Below are 25,238 nucleotides of genomic sequence, written 5' to 3' on the forward strand. Positions count from 1 at the left end.
TTGGAGTCAATACTGTGTATTGGCTCCAAGGCAGAAGAGTGGTAAGGGCTAGGCAATGGGGGTCAAGTGACTTGCCCAGGGTCACACAGCTGGGAAGTGTCTGAGGCCAGATTTGAACCTAGGACCTCCCATCTCTAGGGCTGGCTCTCAATCCACTGAGCTACCCAGCTGCCCCCGTTAGTGATTTTTTTTTTTTAAAAAAAAAGAGACTTTTACCTTATTCAAAGAGAGTCTTTTTTTTTCTGGGGGAACCTCAGAGTAGGATTAAGCTTCCTCAAAATCAGCACCTCAGGAAAAAAGGCTTCTGAAGCTGCTAGAGAGAAAGGAAAAGCACAGCTGTCAGTGCAAGGGAAAAACTCACCCAAAGCAAAAGGCCCACCAGATGCCCTGTGATACTGAAGGAGCCCAACTCCAATTTATAGACATCCTTCCTTGCTTTTGTCTTTACTCCTTACCTTCCCACAAGTAGCAGGAGTCTTCAGGAAAAAAAAAATTGGGAAGGAAAGGAGAATTCTTTCCCTAACCCCATTCTCTATACTTTTATTTATCTTTTTCTCCCCTTTTCTCTGCCTAATCAAAACCTACCCATCTTTAAAGCATAGTTGGAATTACCCGACCTCTATAAAACCTCAAGCTACTATAGTCCTCAGTGGCCTCTTCCTTCTCTAAACTTATTGTTCTTACAACCCATACAGTTCATTAATTGTCTCATGGTAATCCTACTCAGATTATAAATTCCATGAAGGCAGAACACATTTTATATTTCACTTATAATTCCACGATACATGACACAGGACTGTGCACAGTAGGTACTCAACAAATTCTTGCTGACCAACTTCTGCCAGAAGGACAAGGACAGCCACATCTGTCACCTTCAGTGGCAGTCAGAGTACTCAAGCAGCTCCTTTTTCAGTCCTGGGGTTTTAGACAAGACAGGTACAGGAACCAGAACAAGGCACAGTGGAGTTTCCATGATCCTAGAGCCACAAGACCACAAAGTCAACAGCCTTGCTATTCTGTTCAGCTACACTGCTACAAATAAGACAATCACCAAAAGCCCCTGCAGCCCTCCCCAGGTCCTAGGCATCCTATTTCAAGTTAAACTGCTTAAGTCCAAATTCCACTGAGCTAGAAGAGGGAAAAGCTGGAGACAGAGAAGATACTGCATCTCTAAGATGGCTCTCCTGCTGTTCTTGAAAACTGAAGAATGAAGAAACATCTCAACGGTGAGGGAGGGAGATTGAAGCTGGAAGTTAATTAGAATGTTACATCCTATGATACTTATGTCTCATGCTTCCTGATTTTTATCATGATTTTACTAATTTAATTAAAATGCTTGTTTACCTATAAGCTTGAGGTCTAAATGAATGTTGACTTAAATCTTCCAAACACTGTTGTCAGTGAGTGGCAATGAGGCAAAACAGTGACTGACAGAATGTAAGCCCTGTGATGAGGAGGTGGTTTCCTTTTTGCCAGGAGAATGATTTCTCAAGACCCTTAAGCCATCCTCCTGGTCATCTTCATCTGGAAGTTATGGGACTCAAAGTCTTTCCTGAAATGTGGTTCTCAGAAACAACACTCAGTGGCCTGAAGAGGGCAGAGTACAGTGAGACTGACTACTCTTGTTTTGGATACAGCTATTATTTTAGTGTCTAACATCAGATTACCTTTTCTGGTTGTTTTATGACTCATACTGAACTTGCAATTTGCTAAAACTTCCAGTTTTGTTTTTTTTTCAAATAAACTGTTAATCTAGCTGTATCCCCCCCCCCCATCTTTCACCTCATGAAACTATATTTTAATGCAATTATGTAAGAAAACCTGGAGTCTCCAAAATAGATAGCAACTCTTTCTTAACTTAATGAATAGTCTTCAAGAATTTCTGTAGTCAAAAAATAAATAATAATTCTACTCTTAACCTAGGAATAAGCCTCTCCAACATACAGTCTATTACTGGACCCATACTTGAAGCCTTTTCCAATTTAACAGATCCTCTGATTTGCTTGCAAAATGTTTGAGAAACCAGTCATCTTAATTCCATGAGGGACCGAAGCAGGATTTCTTTGGAGGTTATCTTTATTTAAAAAACAAAACAAAACAATAAAACCCAATGCCTCAGGTATCTATATACAAATGAAAGGCTAGAATCTTAATGTATGGAGACAAATTCAATTTGAGTGACTTCAATGAAATATGAGGTACTGGGGCTCAGGATGGGAAAGTGTACTGAATTGGCCAAGAATAGAAGAGATAAGAGGTGGTAGAGCAGCACTGTATATTAAAATGTAAGAAAATTTCTACATTAGAAAGGGAAGAATCATGATAGAAAATATTTAGGTGAGCATCAATAGAGGGAGATATAGAAGCGATAGTCATGGGTATATACTAAGCCTAGACAAGAAGGAAATAAAGGAAACCAATCCCAAACATTACCATTATAATATAGGCAAAGTAGTGATAGGCAACTTCAATAATTATTTAAAATAATTTTTAAAGTTTATTTATAGTGGTTCTCCCTTTGTCAAAATTCTTGATTTGCCCAATCATCATGAGCCTAATTCTGATTTGTAAGGATGAAATTGTTGAAACAAAAAGAAATGAGAAAAATTTTCAATTAGACCATTTTAAAATTCATGTTTGAGAAAAAAGGAAAAAGTAAAGTATGTTCTAACACTCGAGAATTTAAGGGAACAGATTTCTGGAAGTTCAGAAAGATGGAGCTTAAAATTTTTCTAAAAAAAAAAATCATCTCCTAAACTATGCATACCCTTTGATCCTATGATACCACTTCTGGGTTTGTATCCCAAAGAGATGATAAAAAAAAAAGAGGAAAAGACCTACCTGTACAAAAATATTTATAGTAGCTCTTTTTGTAGTGGCAAAGAATTGGAAATTGAAGGGATATCTATCATACCTGGGGAATGATTGAACAAACTCTGGTATGTGTAAGTGATGTAATACTATTGTGCTATAATAAACAATGAGCAGGATGATTTCAGAAAAAGCTGGCAAAATCTGCAGGAACTGATGCAAAGAGAAATAAGCAGAACCAGAACACTGTATACAGTAACCACAATATTTTATGCTGTGAAAGATTTGGCTACTCTTGGCAATACAAGGATCCAGGACAATCTCAAAGGACCTATGATCAAGAAGACTATCCATCTCCAGAGAAAGAATTAAGAGTCTGAATGCAGATTAAAGCATGTGATTTTTTGTATTGGCTTATGTTTTTATTTAGGGGTTTTGGTTTTACATGAGTATTCTCTTACAACGATGACCCATATGGAAGTTTTGTATAATACATGTATAAACTAGATTGAGAGGGAGGAAGGAAGAGAAGAAACAATTTGGATCTTATAATTTCAGAAATCTTATGCTGAAAATTGTTATTACATGTAATTGGGGGGAAAAAAAAAGTTGGCCCAAAAGCAAAGTTTTCAAAACTGAAATTTTGAGGACACATACAGTTCCAATTAAAATAAAAAGATGGAATAGTCTAGAGATAAGCTAGAAACACAAGACGCATATCAACTTAATTTTTTGAAAGCTACACTATATAAGATGGCAACAAGATCGTATAACAGAAGTTGTATATGTAAGAGTAGCATTCCAGGAATGAAATATGAAAAACAAAAAAGGGGGAGGGAGTCAGAAGATATCAGAAGAAATAGATTTTTTAAAAAGTTTACTTATACATGGTATTTTGCTTTAACAGATTGGTATGGTATCAAAACAGTTAAATACTGTCCTCTACAGAAAAATATTCCTTGAAAGCAGTAAGCAAAAATTACCTCTTAGCATGAGTACTAGAACACTGTTTTTGAAACTTAATGACTCAAAAGAAAGGAAGGATGTAAACTTGATACTAAGGAAGCAACAATGTCTGTTCTTTTGGCCAAATTTTGTTGCTTCTTAGAATTGCCTTTATACAATGTCTCTCTACACTGTGACAAGGCCAGGAAGATAAAAAACAAGGCAGTTCCTGTCCTCTAGGATTGGATCTTCATTTGGGGGAAGGAAAAGTGTATAACGTGTAAACACAAAGTAAAGGGGGAGGGGGGCCAAACAGGGTACTAACAAGGGGGAAATAAGAAAAAGGCTCTTTTAGAAAGTAGCACCTGAACTGAGTGAGCCCTGAAGGGAATTCAGTATTCCACTAGGTATGAATAAGAAAGGAGTGACTGCTGGCATGGGAAGAGGCCTGAACAAAAGCACAGATGTGAGAGATGGAATAGAATTTGGATGACACATGTAACACGTGAGGAGTTGTATGTAATCAGCCTGAAAAGATAGGCTGGACCTGGGCTATGCAAGCTTTAAATGCCAAACAAAGGAGATTTCATTTTAACCTTAAAGTCATAGAGGGTCACTGAGGCTTCTTGACTAGGGAAGTGACATGGTCAGGCTTGTGCTTTAGGAATGCCAATTTGGTAGCTGTATGTAAAATGGATTAGAAGGAAAAGAGAACAGATCCTGGCATATCCACTAAGGTGCTAGTGTCATATGCCAGATGAGAGCGGGCCTCTACTGGGCTGCTTGTGGTTATGAACGGAGAGAAGGGGCCTGACTGACAGAACTGGCAATGGACAGGAAAAGCTGAGGAGGGCCCTTCAGTTAATGCAAGAATCATGGGGCCCTTGGCATAAAAAGGAAAGTTAGGTAGAAGTAGATATTTAGAGGCCAAGATTAGTTACAGAAATATTAAGATGCCTCCGAGACATCCAAATGGATACATTCCACAGCTACTGGGAAGTATTCGGGGTAAAATAGATGTTGGGGTTTGGTAAGTTAGTGACAGGAGTGTGAATCCGGTCCGACTGTCTTGGGTGGAACCTGGAGCTAAGGTCTTGCTTAGGAATTCTGTGAGGCCTGAGACACTGGAAGTTCTGTGAAGCCCAACAGTCTCTCTCACTGCTGGTGTTCCCTGTCCAGAGAGGAGGCTCAGCTTGGGCTCTTCGGGATTCCTTGAAGCAGTGACCGTTTTGGAAAGAAGAGAAAGGTGAACGTTTTGGGAAGAGCTGTGAAAGAAGGATCCACAGTTAGACAAACAAAATCTGGCTTTTGTTCCTCTGCGGTACAGAGTGGGGCACGCTTGTCTGGGACTTCAGGCCAGAAGCTACGAGGCCCCCAAACCCTCACTGACTGGAATTTGGAGAATTGAACTCAACAACAAGGAGGCAGTAACTTTACAATACATAAGAATAATAATTATTAGAAATCGGCTTAGATAGATAGAAATTTGGGCATAAGGTAGTGCTTACCAGATGGAAGTGGTTCTTGTGAGAGGCCTTGAGTTGGGTGTGATTCAAGGTGGTACTCCATTAGTATTTAGGGATCTTTCCTGCTAAGCTTTTACCTTTCCCTTAAACCTTTTAAATCCCTATAAACCTTAAAAGAAGTTTTGCTTTTTTTTACCTACTGCCTCCACCGTTGCATCAGTTCCTATCCCTCGAGAAGGCCTTACCGTTTATACAGGCCTCACTGTTTTTCCCAGTCTATAACAACTTTGTTACAAAGTTTGGCCAGCTGGCCCTTCTTACCAACAAACCGATACAGTTTCAAAATTATTCTAACAGAGGGCTGGAGATTGAGCAGGAGAATGAGGGCTGCAAATGGAGATTTAGGCATCATTTGCAGAGAGAGAAGCTGAAAGTCTGATGAGAATTTATAGAGAAGGGGGAGCAGGAGAGCCCTAGGATATATTCATCCACAGTGGGGAAAGATATAGATGATAATAAGATAAAAAGAAACCAAGATGGAGCAGGCAGATAAAAAGAAACATAGGCCAACTTCACAAAAGCCTAGAGGAGAGAGTGTCCACAAGAAGGGGATGATAATTGGTGTCCAACATTGCAGAGATCAAATAGTATTTTGTAGTCACTGTATACATATTCTTTTTTGGGCTCTGCTTTTGTTCATGTTATACCACTTCATATAAATCTTTCATGGCAAATAGTATGTTATTATTGTTACTTTGTTTGATAACACCTTTTTTTAAAAAATAAGTTTATTTTATTTGAATGTTTTTGTCAATAATTACTAAGTTGGTTTAAAAAAAAAAAACCTTACCTTCCACTTTATAATCAATACTATGTATTGCTTCCAAGGCAGAAGAGCAGTAAGGGCTAAGTCATGGGGGTCAAGTGACTTGCTCAGGGTCACACAGCTGGGAAGTGTCTGAGGCCATATTTGAACCCAGGACCTCCCGTCTCTAGGCCTGGCTCTCAATCCACTGAGCTAACTACCTGTCCCCTAATTATGAAGTTTTGAATAAAAAAATTTTAAGTGTCATTTATTGTCATCATTATTATTTTAGCTCAAAAATAAGTTAAGGTTTGTGGTAAATTCTAAAAACAAAACAAAGCAAGTAAGAGCTCTTTTGGAAGAAGGGATGGGACTGCTGCTCAAGTGGGCTGGATAACAACAAGAGAAAACACACTCATTTAAACTCTTTATTTTTCCCTACCAAAGAGATATTGATCATACCAGCATAGAACAAAAATAGTTAACACCACACAAAAGAGAACAGTAAGAGAACATCTAGTTATCTTTAATGAATTTAAGTTTCCAGGACAGGCCAAATTATACTTTAGGTATTGAAAGGACTGATGTAGTTGATTGTTGAACTATCATTTTTACTCAGCCTTGAACATTCACAGAGAACGGGAGAAAAAGGGGGGTGGGGGGAAGGTGCCATAGGAATAGAGATAAAAATGTGCAGGGGCCACAGGGTAGAACAGTGGATAAAACACCAGGCCAGGAGCTGGAAGGCCATGGGTTCAAATTTGACCTCAGACACTTTCTAGCTGACACCTTGATTGCTTAGCATTTGCCACTCCTTTCTTAGAATTGATGCTAAGACAGAAGTTAAGGGTAGGAAGAGAAGGAGGAAAAAGGGAGGAGAGGAGAGGATGGGAGGGAGGGGAAGGAAGGAAGAAAAATGCTAATTTTCAAAAAAAGAAGTGAGACTGAGTCTTTAAAATGTGGCATAATAAGCTTAACTGAATACTGGTAAAATATTAGAATGGATCATAAAAAGGGATAGTTTGTGAGCATTTAGAGATGGAAATAGTGATCACAAAAGGGGGGAAAAAACCATTTCCTTTTTAAAAATAGGATTACCATACTGAGAGATCAGAAAAATGTTACATTTTTATTACACCTCAATTTTCAGCAAACATTTCACAAAGACTTTAAATTTAAAGCTTATAGATAATGTGAGCTAAATGATAGTACCACCAGGTGGATTCAGAACCAGTTTTAATAATTGAATACAATAGTCATCATTAAGGCATGGATGTCAATGTGGAGGGAAAATCTATAATGGAAAGCCCCATAAATCTGATCTTGGTTTTATAATATACATTTTTTAAAAATTAAACTTGAATAAACATACAACTTTTCAGATGAAACAAAGAGATAGCTAGTTTCATGATCCAAAGCAAGCCTCAACAGGCTATTATGATGTACCAAAGCTAAAAAGATGAAACTTAATAAAAAGCAACTATATATATGCAAAATTCAAAAGAACAATTATAGGTTAGAGGAAAACCTAGCTAGCCAGCTGTTCACTTAAAAAAAAAAAGATCTAGGAACTTTACAGGACTGATAGCTTAAAGTAACTCAACAGTATAACAAAGCAACCAAAAAAAAAAAGTAATGGAATCTTAATTTACACTAAGTCGTACAGCATTCAGAACAAGAGACATCATTTGTATTCTCTTGTAGGATCACATTTGGATTTAGTTATTGTGTTCATTAGGAAGAGTACTGAAAAGCTGAGATACATCTAGGAAGGCAACCAAGTATGAGGAGGCAGGAGATCATGGTGTAACAAGACTGATTAAAGGAGCTAAGGATGTGTATCTTAGAGAAAGAAAAAAACTTGAAGGAAACATGATAATGGTTTTCAAGTACTTAAAATGCTCAGAGATGGAAAAAAGATCAGATTTCTCCTACTTCACACTAGTAGGCAGAACTAGAAACAATGAATGGAATTTGCAGAGAAACAAAGTTCAGCTTATTGTAAAAGAAAAACTTCCTAAATAAACTTAAGACATCTCAAAGTTGAAAAAGTTGCCTCAAAAGGCTTTCAAGTAAATGCAAGATTACTGTTTAGGAATATTTTAGAGGGGTTCCTATTCAGGTACAGCTAGATTAGATTACCTCATAAATGCCTTCTAACTCTTCCAAGATTCTGTGGTTTGGGCAGGTAGGACACAGTGAATAGAGTTCAAGGCTTGGAGTTAGGAATACCAAAGTTCAAAATCTAGCTCAGGCATGTACTAGACACTACCTAGTGACCCTGGGCAAGTGGTTTAACCCTATTTGGCGACCCCTTCCAAAATTCTGTGGTTTTGCTAGCAGTAGCAATTTGAGAAGAAAAAGAAATTGAAGGGATCAAAGCAGGCAATGAGGAAACTAAACTATCACTCTTTGCAGATGACATGAGAAAATCAACTAAAAAGCCAATAGAAATAATAACTTTTACCAAGATTCTGTAGTTCTAATAAATAAATGTACAGATATTATATATGAAGATGATCTATTGATCTCCCCAATGTCTCCAAATCAAGAGTATGCATTTAGGAGTTTTCCTAGAAAGGAGTTTTTCGTAGCCTTGGCACAGGTTAATGATACAAGCACAGCCAAGCAAAACACCACACCCAAGTCAAAACCATATAACCACAATGAATATAGTGTTTAAAATACATGAGATGCACAATTAGAAATTTAAATGTGCTTTAGCAAGTGATATTTTAAATCTATATTCTAAAATACTCAAATTGTCTGCTTGCTTCCCTTCATTTGTGCAGATAACTGACATAGTTTGTAAACCTCAAATTTCCTTAGACTTATAAATGTTGGAAATTTCACCATTGGGATATTTCATACTTGGAAAATTTCTTACTGATAGTCTATTGGAATGGGAACCCCATTGGCATGGGAGGTTCCTTCTCTTCCCTTCTTAAGATTACTTTAGGACAGAAACCCTTTGCTGAACAATGGAAAGGACTTTGACCTATGCTTAAGCATAGAACAGGAATTTCTTTGAGTCTTGATTGATTTTAGAATTGATACAATGGAGATACTTGGAATAAATCTCCACCCTATTCAGTCCTAATAGGATTGAGTAAGGGCTGCAGCCTAGATCAAAATTTAATTATTCCAATCTCTACCCTACTCAAGTTAACAGGATTTAGAAAGGGCTGTAGCAAAGGAGTAAAGATTTAATCATTTGAAAATATGACCTTCAACAGACATGTGCAAAAGCCAGAAACCTCTGGGCGGTCCTGGGTTAAGCTAGAGCCTCCATTGACAGGGAAATTGATGAACAGTGATTGGTAGATGTGAGGTCTGAGGGGAGGCAACTTGGAGGGTTTCCTTAAAGATAGGGGGTCTGAAGACTCAGGGAGAGGGTTGAGGTTTTGGTCGGTGTGGTTCCTGGGCTCTGAGAAGGCTTGCTCTGAAGGAAGCTGAAGGTGGGGGCCTCTGAGACTGTTTCTCCATTTTGGACACGTGAGTGAAAGGGACTGATCTCTTTTCTTTGCCCCAGCTATCTAAGGGCTTGGGCCTTTTGGCCCAGCCTAAACAGAAGGGGTATTTAAGCCCTATTCCCTTCTCTCCCTTTTTCTCTCTCTATCTCTAATTCCCTTCTTACTCCTATTGTAATTAAACTCCAAAAAAGGCTGACGGCTGACTTGAGTTTTTCATTTAGGAATTACATAGCTGATTCCTTGGCGACCTTAAATTAATATATATCAGTCTTTTAAAGTGATTCCCTTGTTACAGTTTCAAATACTAAAATTTTATGAATCTATGTTCTGGTTATAAATTACTTGCTATCAAGTATTGTTTTATTCTTTCCATTAATACAAAAGAAATTGAGAAGATAATGCTGTGCACAACACTGACCCGCCCTACTGAAGCCATAGGAAATGTCCTCTGGCTTCCTGCTAACACCTATTCATTTCTGCCACTTTCATATCAATCCAAGTCTAAAATAAATCAAACTTGATTCAACCTAAGATAACTCACACTTATCAAATGGCAGGATGATCTCCAGCACAGCAGTCCTGGAAAGAAGCCAGGCTCCTGGTCTTGAAGCCATTTTCACCACAGTGCAATCCCACTGTGCCGGCTCTGTGTGAAAAATCAAAAACATGGAAACTATCCAAGGAGCTACTGGGTGGGGAGATGGAGGCAGAAACAAGGTTGAGGTGTAAAAGGATGTCAGTATAATGAACACATTACCAAGGATGCCTTGACTGAAGGACTAGTTATCTATAAAGTAGGTTAGCAATCTCTTGACTAAAAGCCTACAATCTAAAAGAAGTTCTACAAATTGTAGCTAAAGAACTATAATCACAAAACATTTTATATGAACTAAAAACATTTAATTAAAATAATCTATATTAAAAAACGTGATCTCTATACATTTCACATTGTTCAAGTGAAAGAACACCAAAATCCAAGTTCTACTCAGGGTAACCTGGTCACAAACACAAATAAAATAAAGGGTCTGATGATTCTCCATTCACTCCTGGGAGACCACCACCCCATCTCAGCACTGCCATTGCTGGCCAGGCTACAAAATCCCAAGCAGTGGGGACTACTACTGCCCTCTTTCTTATCTGCCCTATTTAGAAGTTATTCTATTTCCCTTCAATTAGACTTTGTACAATAATTCTCCATCTTTCAACAAATACAGGGAATCAGAAAACATAGTGGACAGGAATACAAGAATTCTGGGCCATGTGGAGTGGGGTGCAGCTTATGGCAGAATTATACTCTAAACAATAAATTAAACCCCACCAGCAAGGCTAGGCCACTGTCCTCAATGATCATATAGTAAATAAAAACTGTCTCTCTCATACATGAGGAGACTTCAGACACGTACACAGACAGACTCAGCAGACCCCCTTTCCCCCACCTAAGCAGCTATCAGAAAGGCACTCAGAAGCAGGGTTACTGATAATGTCATCTTTTCAGCTGCTCTGGCTAACAAAGATAACAACTTTTACTTTCAACATCTCAATATACTCCCAAATCCCTCTATGGTCTGAGAGTCAGCAAAGGCAAATCACAGTCTCTTCTTCCTCTTTCCTCCTATACAATACAAGATGACAGAGCCCATGGCCAGGGCCAGGGCCAGCCTATCATGAGAAGAGGTAGTTCTCTAAATCATATGGCATTTTAAGGAAGGGCTGCTGCCCACCTCCACCTCACAGTACCTAAAATCCCATCACAGAGATTCCTTCCTTGGGTTAAACAAGCTCTTTTAAAATACAAATAATGCTGGAAAGATTTAAGAAGGGAAATTTAAGGATCATTCATACCTTAGTGTGAATTAATTTATTAGATACTTTCTAACAATTAAAATTAAGACACTAAAGCAGCAATGGAAGTTTTGAAGGGATAATTTGGGAAATGGACATTACCCAGAGAGGATGTACTTTGGTAAGGCAGTACAGGATCACTGGGTGCCTAGTGAAACACAGAAAGGGTAAATGGAACTAAAAACCCTTACTTTGTCTACCATTGAGTGGAACTGTACAGATCCCATTTGGAGTATATGGAATGGATGATTATAAGACAATATTTACCAAATAGCTGGAGGTACACAGAAAGAAAGCTACTGGGCCAGGATTTCCCAGTCAAAAAGGTTCTAATAGTTGACCTTACCGGTAATATCTCCAAGCTGGTTAGCACTGCCACAAACCCCTCCTCTATGAGTTTTGTGGATTCACATTAGAGAAGAAGGGTATGGATGCAGATGACTACTGTCCTGCTCAGGAATTTGAGGATTTAGGAAAAGTAATAACTACTCACCAAAAGGTTTAGGTCACTCTTGCTCTACATAAATAAAAACCATAGATTTATTATGAAATTAACCCAAAGGTTTCCTAATAGATAAAACTCAAGAATGAAAACACTTAGATCAAAGGACCTCAACTCTGCTGACTGATTAGCTTTATAGTACAGTACAGTTCAAGGCTACTTGCTTTGAAACAAAGTCTATTAAGTTACTTTCTGAAATCGAGAATTAACTAACAAACCTGGCTAAAGGATGCTTCTTTGTCCTTCCTAGTCTGTCTATTTGTCTCAAAAAAAATTATGTCTATTTGTCTCAAAAAAAAATTATGTTAAATGCATTAAGGACAGGTATCTATCACCACTCCTCTACAATTCATTTCATGCTAAAGTCATTCCAGAACATAAGAATTGTTGTAATTAGCTCCAAATTTCTCAGGGAATAAGCTGTATTCACAAGCTTAGTTATTGGGTGTTTACACTGGTAGAGAGCTCTCTTTCTGCTTAGTAGCTATGGCATTACAAACCCATTTGTCAGCCTCAGGGTTCATTTATTCCCCAAGAAGCAGGTTCTCAGGCATTTGCCAGGGAACAACATTCTTTTTTGTTGAGTTGACTGAAATGAGGCTTTCTTCCTTTCCCATCACTCAGAGCTTTCTAAACAAAAAGCCTCCATAGATGCACTACTCCAAGAGGCCTTCATCCAGATTCTGCTCCCTGGATCATGTTTCCGGAGGGTGGAAACCCAACATCAAAGAAAAAACTGCTAGAATACTATGGAGCCTAAATGTGTAGAGTCATAAAGGGGCAAAACAAAAGCTAATTGGGCAAGTAGTTCCTTAAAGGGACCCAAAAAATAGAAGTTGGAGATGCATGATAACCCAAGACAGGATTTAGAAAGTGACTGACAGGCAGCCAAGTGTTTTAGTAGATAAGAGAGTCAGGCCCAGAGTTGGGAGGACCTAGGTTCAAATCTGGCCTCAGACACTTCCTAGCTGTGTGACCCTAGGTAAGTCACTTAATCCCATTTGCCTAGCCTTTATTGCTCTTCTGCTTTGAAACAAAAACTCAGTAATAGAAGGTAAGAGTTTAAAAAAAAAAAAGCACTACTGCCCAGCTTAATCCACATTCCAGTAAAAATATCATTTATTTGGATATTATTATTAACATAACTGATACTTCCATAGGACTCTAAGGTTTGCAAAATATTTCCTATATAGAATCTCATTTGTTACTCATAATGATCCTTTGAAGTAAATACCATGATTATAATTATCATTATTATTATCAACACCCCTATTTTATGAATGAGGAAAATGGGCTCAGAGAGAGTAAGTGATTTGCCTATAATCACATAGTTAGTAAATGTCAGAGGTAGAATTCAAACTTCTTGCCTCTTCTACTCTAAATCTAATGTTCTTTTCACTCCACCATGTCACCTTTCCTCATAATTCAGAATTTATAATTTAATCAGAGGGTAAGTGAACTCAGGCAGAGGTAGTCTGATTTGTTGATCAAAGTATCTTTTCCAAAGGAAAGATTAATTCAGACAAAGTACAGAAGGGAGGCAAGTGTTTCATCTAGAGTGGCAATAGACTGCTGTCCCTTTCATTATGCATATGTTCCCATCCCTTTGTATCTCCCTCTTTATTCTCTTAGCCTACAAGTACGGAGTATAGCCACTCCCACTTAGCTCCTCATTACTAAAAAAATTCCCAGCCTGTGTATTAGAATCTCATACATGATTTAGTAGATAATAATAATTTGAAATTAGCCTATTGATATTTATGGCTAAGGCTGGCTTTTAACCCAATGGACCTCTTTGGAGAAAACAGAATAAAGTATAAACAAGAATATGAACAGAATTAAGAGTTATGACAAATAAAGTGATTGTTCTTTCTTTCCCATTACTCTTATATATATAAAGAGACTGGGTTTGGTTCTTACCACAGTCACTCAACTTAGGTCAAATGGCTCCACTTTTCTGACATGAATAAAGGGAAAAGTATATGTACTACTTGTCTACTAGAGTCAGGAGGAAATTACTCTGTAAATTTCTACAACATAATAAGTAAAAGTGACATTCCTACTGGCATGGGCATTGTACTCCCAAAACTATAGAAATGTTTCAGGCAAACTACAAGGAGGGAAATTCCTTTGTTCCATTCTATCCTGGTGACTCCTAACCCAAAACATCTGTAACTCTGATAAGACACTGAGAGGATTATCCTCCTTTAGATTTGAGATGGACAGAGAGATACAACTTGATGATATCAAGGAAGTGTATCTCAGATATTCATCTGTCCTCTAAACTAGGAGGGTTACCCCTATGTCTTTGGGCCTCAGTGCATACCACTCTAGAGTCACATCTTCACTTTGGCACAAAGTCATGTCTTCAATGCTGTAAAGAGTATAAAGACCCCAGAATTGAGGTCATCTGGGAACAGCTTTTCATCTATACTATTCCACCTAGGAGGCAGTCTTCCACCTATACTGTCCTCCTAGCCAGATTCAGCATTACATTCTAAATTAATAAATTTCTCTTTTTTATTGTTAAGTTTTGGTCTTAGCCCCCCACAACAAGATTAACTAACTTGCCCAATATCACACAACTAGCTATAATAGAATTAGAGCTAAAATTTAGGTCCCTAGAATCCAGAGTTCCTTCTACTATACCAAAGTCCTCTCAAATGAAATCAAAGTTTTAAGAGACTTGCAAATGTTAATGCAGCAATACCAATGCTGGGTCTATATCCCAAAGAGATCAGAGATAAGGGGAAAGGACCTACTTCTACCAAAATATTTTTAGCAGCTCTTTGCAGGTGGCAAAGAATTAGAAACTAAGGGGATATACATCACCTGGAGAATGGATGAACAAATTGTGGCATATAGTTGTAATAGAATACTATTGCACCATAAAAAACAACAAACAGAATGAGTTCAGAAAAACCTGGAAAGATTTATATGAACCATTGCAAAGGGAAATAAGCAGAACCACAATGTAAACAATAACAGAAATTAGGCACTATGATGATCAACCATGGACTAAACCATTATCAGCAAAGCAAATCTCCAAGGTAACCACAAGGGATTCATGATGAAAATGCTGTCCACAGCCAAAGAAGGGATTTTTGGAGTTTGAGTGCAGATCACAGGATGCCATCTTCCACTATATTTCCTTCATAAGATTTCTACTCTGTGCATGACATAAGCAATATGGAAATTATGGATATAACCTATATCAGACTACTCATCACCTTGGGGAGGAGAGGGAAGAAAAAATGAATTCTAAAATATCAAAAAACAATTGCCAAATTTGGAACTATGCCCAAAGGGTGCTAAAAGAGTGCCTACCCTTTGATTCAGCCATACCACGGCTGGGTTTGTACCCCAAAGAGATAATAAAGGAAAAATATTTGCACCAAAATATTCATAGCTGTGCTCTAAAGTGGTGGCAAAAAATTGGAAAATGAGAGGATGCCCTTCAATTGGGGAATGGCTAAACAAATTGTGGTATATGTTGGTGATGGAATACTATTGTGCTCAAAGGAATAATAAAGTGGAGGAATTCCATGTGAACTGGAACAACCTCCAGGAAGTGATGCAGAGTGAGAGGAGCAGAACCAGAAGAACACTGAAAACAGAGACTGATACACTGTGGTACAATCAAATGTAATGGACTTCTCTACTAGCAGCAATGCAACAATCCAGGACAATTCTGAGGGACTTATGAGAAAGAACACTACCACATCCAGAGAAAGAACTGTGGGAGCAGAAACGTAGAAGAAAAACAACTGCTTGATCACATGGGTTGATGGGGATATGATTGGAGATGTAGACTCTAAATGATCATCCTAGTGTAATTATCAATAATATGGAAATAGGTCTTGATCAATGACATGTAAAACCCAGTGGAAATGCATGTCAGCTATGGGAAGGGGGTTGGGGGAGAGGAGGGAAAGAACATGAATCTTGTAACCATGGAAAAATATTCTAAATTAATTAAATAGAATTTTCAAAAAAAAATTTAAAAAATAAAATATGTGGAATATTTGTTGTAGGGAGTAAGAGAGTAAAAAAAAAAGATTGAACGTTTCTGTGAAAATGCTGCAAGAAATAAAGAAATGAAAAAATTTTTTAATTGCCAAAAATTGTTTTTACACGTAACTAAAAAATAAAAAAGAACTACAAATGGTTCTATGCTCTATCCTGTTATGTAAAAGGTTATACACAAAGAATTTTGTGAATATTAAACTGCTATATGACTAGAACTAGTTTCTAAATAATTATCCACACTGATGGGAAAGGGAGGTGAAAAATTGGTGATATAGATAAACTAAAAGCATGTCATCCAAAAAGAATGCATAGATGGCTTATTTCTGTACTTACATCTGAATATTTATGTCTAATGTCTTGGGAATTCTTAACAAGATGAGTCAGCTGCAAGCTCAATATGAGTCAGCAGTGTGATGTGACAACCAAACTTAATGAGGCCTTAGGCTACCTTAATAAAGTGTCCAAAGCAAAAGAGCAATAGTACTCTGTACTGTGCCCTGGTCAGATCACATCTGTACCATTATGTCCAACACTAGTTACCACATTTTAGAAGGAACACTGACAAGGAATGCACATCCAAAAGAGACTGATATAATCAGGGAATTCAAAATTGAGCCATGTGAGAGCAATTCAAAGAACTCAGGATATTTAGCAAAAGAAAATTTGTGGAATATTATCTGCTATTAAAATAAAGCTGTCATATAGAAGATCAGACTTGTTCAACTTGACCACAGAAAGCAGCTACAATCAAGGGATGGAAGTTACTGGATTGGATGGAAGTTATATTTTAGTTTAATATAAAGAAAAAATGAGGCAGTATGTATGTTTCAGTGGAATATACTAGGCCTTGGCATTAGCAAACCTTGAATTCAGGTCCCAACTGTACACACACACTGGTTGTATGATGAGCAAATCACTTAATCTCTCTACACTAGAGGCAACTCTCCAAGATTATAATAGTGAAGAAGGGTGGTTCATTTGCCCAGGTAAAGAGTGTTTCCTACACCAAAGAAAAGCACAGATATAGACCAGCATCAGAAAACCTTTTCCAGTTCAAGTGTCCAGTGGGCAAATTCAAGCTCTGTGTGCACTGGGGAGAGAGAGAGAGGGCAGAGGGAGGAAGTGCTTGCTTTGGATGGCTGGACAGAGGGGCAGGGCATGCAAAAAAATGTCCTCATGCGCTGGGAAGAGGGGAAACAGAACAGCTCCCCCAGTGCTGGCTTTGATGCCAATACTTCCCCCGCAACACTGGTACAGACCATAAGGAAAAATTTCCTAACAATTGTTATTATTCAGTTGCTTCAGTCATGTCTGGCTCTTCATGATCCCATCAATATTTTCTTCACAGACACCAGAATGATTTGTCATTTCCTTCTCCAGCTCATTATACAGATGAGGAAAATGATTTAAGTGACTTATCCACACACACAGGTAGTGTCTAAGCCATAGTACCCTCTAGTTCTTCCTAACAACTAGAGCTGTCCAAAAATGGAATGGGATGCCTCTGGACATAGGTAATTCCCATCACTGGAGGTCTTCAAATAGAGACTAAATGACCACTTGTCATTAATGGTGTGTCAGAATTCATGCTTTGGATATGGGCTGGACTAAAGAAGTTATGGAGGTCAGTTTTTTTTTAAAAGGCTTTTATTCCTGAGGGCAGCTGGGTGGCTGGATTTCAAGAGCCAGGTCCAGAGACAGGAGGTCCTGGATTAAAATCTGACCTCAGATACTTCCTAACTGTGTGACCCTGGGCAAGTCACTTGACCCCCCTTGCCTGGCCCTTACCACTCTTCTGTGCTAAGACAGAAGGTAAGGGTTTAAAAAAAAGACTTTTATTTCTATTTTTTGTTTTTATGTCACTTCATTTACCCCTGTATTTCTTCCTCTCCCAGTAAGCTCTCCTGTTTATAACAATGAATTTTAAAAAATCTAAATGAGGAAGGTGATAAAAAAGTCAGCAAAACCCATCAATACATTAAAAACAATTATGTGTGATACTGTGTACTCCTTCCCTTTCTCACTCTCCCCCTAGCTCCAGAGAAGCAAGGTGATATAGCTTTTCATATCTCATGTTTGAGGACAGGCTTGTTCTTTATAAGTTTGCAGTACTCATTTTTGACCACTCAGTGGTGGTTCTTACTATTTACATGATTTTTATTCATTGTATATATTGTTTTGCTGGTTCTGCTTACTTTACTTTATATCAATTCATGTCAGTCTTTCCATGCTTCTCTGTATTTTCACTGTTTCCTACAATACAGTAATATTCTATTCTATTAATGTACAATTTGTTTAGTTATCCCTAGGTCAATTCTAAATTCATGACTTTATGCTGTACTATTTTTATGCTCCTAGAAATCTAGTTTTCCCTAGAAGACACTATTACTTAATGATTCTTCATATCACCCATATATACTGAGCAGGAGGGCTTAGTATACTATTGCTTTCCATTTCAACTTACAGATTCTCCTTTGAGGGTCCCTCACTCCATTTTTCCATGTTACCTGGTGCTGAACACTGCTACTATTAACTAACTCTCCTTCCTTTCTCAAGTACTTCAGTACATGGCTCACAGTTTTCATCTCCAATCAACTTACTGACTGCCTACTTTAGGACTTTGATGTCCCTTCACATATTCTTATCTCTCAGTTCAATTCAAATCCCATGAATTTTTTTTTAAGGAAACTGTGATGAGGACAGGAAATTTTAAAAAGCTACATATTTGAAAAACTGTAGAACTTTTATTGTAATTTTGTTATTTTGAATTTGGCAAACATCAATAAGCATAAGCATGTCCATATACACAAACCTGTTCATAAAACTATGAATTATTTTGTACAGCTTGCATTCTTTAAAATCCCCCATTAATTTGAAAGCTGTCCTACTTGTCTTTCTCCTAATATCCTTTTGTTCTCTTCTGTACTTTAAAAAATATTACACCAACTCTTTTTTCTTTTTGGGGGGGTATCATTACTGCTAGTTCCCCACTATCTCCCCAAAACCCTCCTCAACTAAAAAAATGACAATCTGATAATAAGTCAGGCAAACTAAAACAATACATTAGCCATATCAAAAAATGTGCATCTTAATCTGTACTCTGAGTTCCACTGTCAGGTGGTAGGTAGCATCTTTCATTATCAGTCTTCTGATTTGGCCTATCCAGCATAGAGTATATCAATACCATCTTCTTTCTTGTCCTGGATACTAAACTTCTATGAATACAGCCTAAGATTGTATTAGCTTCAGAAATATCCATGCCCTCCTGCTGACTTATACTGATCTAAAGTCCACTAAAACAATTGCTCTAGGAGGGGGAAGGGAAGAGGGGAGGTGTGATTTTTAAATTTCCTCCATCTTGCTTTGTCTGGCACCCAGGAATGTGCACACCCACACTACATGGGCATGTGCTAGCTAATGACAAATCAGAAACAACTAACTGTCCCCCTGGGCTGTCCTAAGCCAAGCTTGAGCCACCATTGGCACATGTGAGACACAGGAAGTGAGGTAGAGAACAGCCTCTGGAGTTCTCATCACTTCCTGTAGAGAGGGCTAGACATCAGTTCGATCCTGGAGCTCAATCTTGGAGGAGCCCTGCAGACAGCTTTCCTTCAGATCAGTCATGTGAATGATAAGGACTGACTCCCTTCTCTGCCTTGGCTCTCCAAGGCCTTAAACTCCCACTTTGGCTCAGCCTGAACCAGAGCAGTTTTGAGTTAAACTCCTTTCCTTCTCTCCCTCTCTCTCTCTCCCTCTAATAATTTCTTCCTCCTGTTGTAATTAAATCACCATAAAAACTCCATTCTGATTTGAGTACTTTCATTTAGGGTTTTATAAATAAAATCCTTGGCAACTAATTATTATTATATTCAGTCTCAACCCATAAATTTAACTTAACAGAGGGAAAGAAAACAAATCATGTAAACATGGAAAAATATTCTAAAAAATAAATAAAATAGTCCATATATATATTTAAAGATGCCCTTTATTTTTAAATTTATTTTAAGGCTAGCACAATGTCCTGTATCTGGCATGTGCAAGCAGTAATCATTTCTGCCACTATGGGTGAGTTACTGGGGCCTTTATGAAAGTCCTAGATACATCGAAGTTCACAGTTTGGGAGTCATGGATCAAAATTGTTTCTATATACTTCTTAAACTGAAGCAGCATCCTCAGTCCTTAGCAACTGGCACATATCCCTATCTCCAACTCCAAGAAAGTCTCTGGGCTCCTGGGGAGGATCAAAGAGTTTCTTTTCAAGTGCATCTCAAAAACTATGTGGCACAGATCCCAATGGCTTCTCAAATTTCACACAAGTCCTAAGCAGTCCTTTTAGCACAGATTTTAAAGAAAATTCCAAAATCAAATCTGAGGGGAAATGGGGGCCAATTGTCGATAGGCACATGCTGTTAGACACAGTGCCCATAGAAGTTGTTTTGCTTAACTATTTTTTTTCTTTGTTACAAGGAACCATTCTACTGCTTAGTAATTCTACTGTAAAAAAAAAATCAATGAAACATTAAATTTGTTTTGCTCATCCAAGATGTTTTAAGACCCTAAGTCTTTCATCCAGTGTCAGCTCTGTTATATCATTCCAGTTCTGTTATATCAGATTTGTTAGGAATTCTTTCTATAATATAACTGAGTCACTAATTTTTTTAAAACTTAGGATAGGATGGAAGATAGAGCTATGTGACATGCCACTAGGCATCAGGCTGACAAAGATCCATTTATATTTGGATTCGGTCAACAACCTAACTACATTACTGAACCATGGGCAAGTTACTATTTCTCCATTTTGTCCTTAAGGATACCATAACAGGGGCAGCTAGGTGTCTCAGTGGATAGAGCCAAGCCGGGAGACAGGAGCTTCTTCATTCAGATACTTCCTAGTTGTGTGATTCTGGGCAAGTCAACTTAACCCAAATTGCCTAAGTCCTTACCACTCTTCTGCCATGTAATAGATATTTAGTATTAATTCTAGGGCAGAAGGGCTAAAAAAAAAATACCATAACAGACTTTGTTGAATGTTGTGATGAACTCAAGATATTCTCTGCCCACAGCAATTCTCTAAAAGTCTAGCACTTTTTCTTATTATTCCTTTTTAAATCAGTAAAATGTTTTCATGAATTGCCATGGCCCACCAAATTCAACTTGTTTGAGATAAACTTCTACAACTTTAATTAGGATAGATTCTAAAAGCCAACAACAGCCCATTATTAGGTTTGTACCTGTCTAGTATCCCTATTATAAAAGGAAATTAGCAATTTCCTTCCTGAGTTCCTATAGGTCTTGTTATCAAAAATACTTATTTGGCACTTAATCATATACTTCCTAGTATTTTAACTGTTAAATGTACATTTTGTTTTCCAAACTGCTGAGGAAAAAATGCAAAGTGCCTTAGGGCTAGAAGGTAGGAAATGCTGGTTTAAGTAAGGCTTTGCCACTAACCAGCTATAATATTAAGTAAATTATTTTCATTTCCCTGATTCTTGGTTTGTTTTTATGATAAAAGGGTTTATGATATGATGATCTCTAAAGTTCCTATTCTAACAATGTCTAGATTTCAAATTCCTTAAGATATAGCTAAGTCTTAGACTTGTTTTCCCCATGATGCTAGGTACCTACTTGGCTCTCAAATATTTATTGAATGACACTACAGGAGTCTGGCAAGAGGTAAAGCCAGAATGGGAAAGAAGAATGACAATGGGTCAAGTTATTATTTTTAATTTTTAGTTTTTTAGGGGGTGTCAACATGGAATCTAAAAACCCCAAGTTTAGTCAGCTTGAAAGATGGAGACCCCAAAGTTTGCCCTTGTTCCCCAGAGAATCCACCCTGAAGGAAATCTCAAACTTAGCTAACATAAGACTGAATAACAGACCCTAAGGTAAATGATTGATTATACTGGTTTAGGTGGAGATGCCAGGCCTAAGCATATGCTAAAATATCCTTTTGTCCTCTTGGTCTCTCCCATTGTATCAGAGATCCTTTCCCAAGAAGACCATCTCTTTAGAGTCCATAGTAAATAGTCCATTCCATTACACCTAGTCTTGGGCTATGGTTCCTTTCCTAAACCTGATAGTATTTGGCCAGACACTCCTATTTCCTTGTAGTCTTAATAAAGTCAATCAATCATCTTTCCCTGTCCCTGGATCCCCCAAATGGTATATAGGTCCCCCAAATTCTTTTGTTCCTTGGAGTTGTCAATCTAGCACTGTTGACTCTTCCAGGGGGTCAGTTACCAGAACATCCAGGGTCTTGGGACTCTGCGTGGGTTTGTAGCGAACTACTCTGTTTGGAGACCTTGAAAGCACTGAAACCCCTTTTCCTTAAAATGTGGCTTTTCTGACTACTCAGTAGTTCTGTGTTTTTTCCCAGTTAACAGGGACCATATAACTTCTAACCTATATAGAGCTCTTTCAGCGTCTAAAACGAATTCTGCTTTGCCAGAGAAAAGATGCCTCACTCTTCAACTACAGCAACTTATCCTTATTGTGTAATTTGAATGTTACCTTAAAAACTATGATCCCCAGCAGAACTATGATTCCCAGTACCCTACTCACTTCCTGTCTTTCATGCTGATGTAGATAGGTTATAAATTGGGTGTGGTTCCATCTCTAGTGCTCTTTTTTTTCCTATCCAGGATTTGGTGTAACAGAGATTTTTGAGCAGGTAGAAAACCTTAATCACATGGTTCTATTTTGTCAGAAAATAAACTTTAAAAATAGAGTACTTGAAGTATTGGACTTTAATTTAATTCCTATATTCTACATCTCCCATCTTCCAATTCATATTAGATCTTTTTTATGCAAACTAGAAACATAGATGATGACTGGTGTGGAAAGGAAAACTGAATCAAGCTTTGGCCTTTCTGCCACTGAGGTGGAGAAGATAGCAGCTGGAATGTTAGTGAAGATTGATGGACAGCAAAGACACTTGGAAGGGGGAGGGGAGAATTGAAGTTACTCTTTCTTGGCCCTCAGACTGGAAGGAGTGCTCTCTCCCTGCCTCTGGATTTTTCACAACTGTTTGCTCTACCTGGATACCTGTAATTATGTCATCGAGCAACAGGATTTAAGGGGAGCGGTTTGAACTGTAAGGCCAGTCTTTAGGGAGTTAGCCCAAAGAGCCAGGCCCAACCAGCTCTGAAGATCAGATTCTCTTTTTCCTCTTGCTGTCTGCTGCTAAAGACTTTGAATTTAAGGAAGCTAGTACAGATAAAGCATTGACAGGAATAAAAGAAACCCTCCACAAGCCTGTGAGGCCTGCCCTCAGCTCAAAAGCTGTGAGAGACTCAAACCCAAGCTGTGGCAAAATATTGGGCAATTCCTATTCCCTCTACCCTGATATCTTCCCAATTTGAACTTGTTATTAAATTCATCTTTAGTTAAATAAACGCAGTCAGATATCTTTGTAAGGGTGAGGGAACCCTGAAAGGAGTAAGGGTTAAGAGAGAAGGTTCTCTGTAACCTCAAATACCCCAAATCTTGAAAAAGCCCATCTGTACCTCTCCCCTCTTTCAACCTGATATAGTATCTGTAAGAAGAGTATTTTATTACACCGGGGAATGGCTAAACAAATCATGGTACGCAAATGTAACAAAATACTACTGTGCTGTAAGAAATGATGGCTATGATAAATACAAAGAAGCACATGGAAAGACATTAGCTGATAAAAAGTAAAGTAAATAGAAGAAAACAATATATGCAAAGATTTACAACACTGAAAATGGAAAAAATAACCACAAAAAATTCAAAGTGAATGTAATAAAATTACAAAGAATAAGTGTAGTTAGTATATGAGAAAATGTCTCCTAGTCCTTTGAAGAGACAAGCCTCTGAAAACTGGTGTGGAACACTACATATATTATCAGATTATTTTTTCAGTGTATTGTTTTGCTGATTTTTTTCTTCTTACTCTTTTTCTTTTGAAAAAATATACTGTTGGGATAGCTCTCTGGAAGAGGAGGTAGGGATACAGAGGAAAATTTAGCCAATGTAAAATACCAATAAAATTTATCAAAAATGAAAAAAGTCTACAATCAAATAAATATTTTTAATTTTTTTATCTTGAGAATCTTTTATTTAATTAATTTAGAATATTTTTCCATAGTTACAAAATTCATGTTCTTCCCCTCCCTTCCCTCTGTATAATTGAAAATCTGTTACCCTAAAAAAGAACTACTTTTCCTGGGAGCCCACTGACTTCCTGTCATTAAGTACTTCCTGTAAACAGGGGATATTAGGTGGGGACGTGGAGGGTCCTGTTCTCTTTGGCTTGCAGTGAGCATGGTAGCATAAGTGAGGGGATTTTAAATGGGCTGCTCAGCCATGGGTATGTGGTCTTATTTAATTATCATTTTTATTACTTTAGTTCTAATGATCATTAATAAATCTCCAAAAATATGATATTTTTATTATTGAGATTTAATTTTAAGTTTTACATGATGGTGACCAGAAGTGGAGAAAAAAAACCTCTTTTTTTTTTTAAGGTAGCCTAGATACATTTTTTAAGCCACTTTTCTCCTACCACGACTCCGCCCCTCCCCCCCCCCCCCCCCCCCCGCCATCCCCCAAACTCTGAGAGAACTCCAAACTCTCTTTGGAGCTTCTGCCTTACTTCTTCAGTCCTTACTTTTTGCCTGGTCGCTCTCCCTCCCACCCTTTTTAGTTTGAGAGACTTAGCCAGGGACTCTTGGCAGAGAAGAGATATGCCTCTTCTTTCACCCATCTGCTTGAGTCCAAGTTCCTTGTTCCTCACTGCTGCCTTTGGTTGCTGCTGACTATCCTGTTGGCTCCTAGTCCTGCTCTTGCTCCTGCTCTGGCTTTGGCCCCAGCCCCAACTTCATTCCTGCTGGTAGCTGCCACTGTATCTTCGAAACTCATAAACTTGGAGCTGCTCTCTGGGCAAATGTTAAAAAACCAGGGTGTATTTTCCTTAGGCAACAATTAGCACCCTAACTTGTGGCAGAGGAAACAAATTGCTCCCTAGAGTTTTATCTCAGGGGGGAAGGGGAAGGAAGTAAACCTTTCAAGCATGGCATACTCTAAGAAAGAACAGTGCCTTGCCTATTTCAAACAGATTCCAGTTTTAGGACATTTTCTACCATTCACGAGTGCACTGATCCTTTCAATTATCTTGCCTGAGACTCAGGGGAGAAATTCATCTCCCTACAACCCTTTGCCATTTGGGCCTGCCCAGTCTCTAAGATTCATCCAGTTTGGGATTCCTCAAAACCAAGTTCTCCCTCACTATGGGAAATACCAGAGCCCTGACAAAAGGAATCTGAACAGATAGAAAAAGAAAATTTAAAGAGACTGGAGTATTTTATGGAGAGTATTAATGGAGAATATTTTAAACCTTT

General features: G+C 38.0%; 1 protein-coding gene across 11 annotated transcripts in view; it reads right to left on the reverse strand.

The window, feature by feature from the left end:
- CDIP1 (cell death inducing p53 target 1) overlaps positions 1–25,238 on the reverse strand; it is a 54,869-nt gene that overhangs the window by 9,953 nt on the left and 19,678 nt on the right. For 4 of the 11 annotated variants that reach the window (XM_007498754.3, XM_056806099.1, XM_056806101.1 and 1 more), the window contains one exon: positions 217–310. The exons of 2 other annotated variants lie outside the window; for them this stretch is intronic. The gene's annotated coding sequence lies outside the window, so the exon portion shown is untranslated. Of the gene's footprint in view, positions 1–216; positions 314–10,041; positions 10,147–25,238 lie in introns of all 11 variants that reach the window. 5 more of the 11 variants (XM_056806098.1, XM_007498751.3, XM_007498750.3 and 2 more) reach the window with 3 other exon arrangements.

The sequence above is a fragment of the Monodelphis domestica genome, chromosome 7 (genome assembly GCF_027887165.1).
Source record: "Monodelphis domestica isolate mMonDom1 chromosome 7, mMonDom1.pri, whole genome shotgun sequence".
NCBI lineage: Eukaryota > Metazoa > Chordata > Mammalia > Didelphimorphia > Didelphidae > Monodelphis > Monodelphis domestica.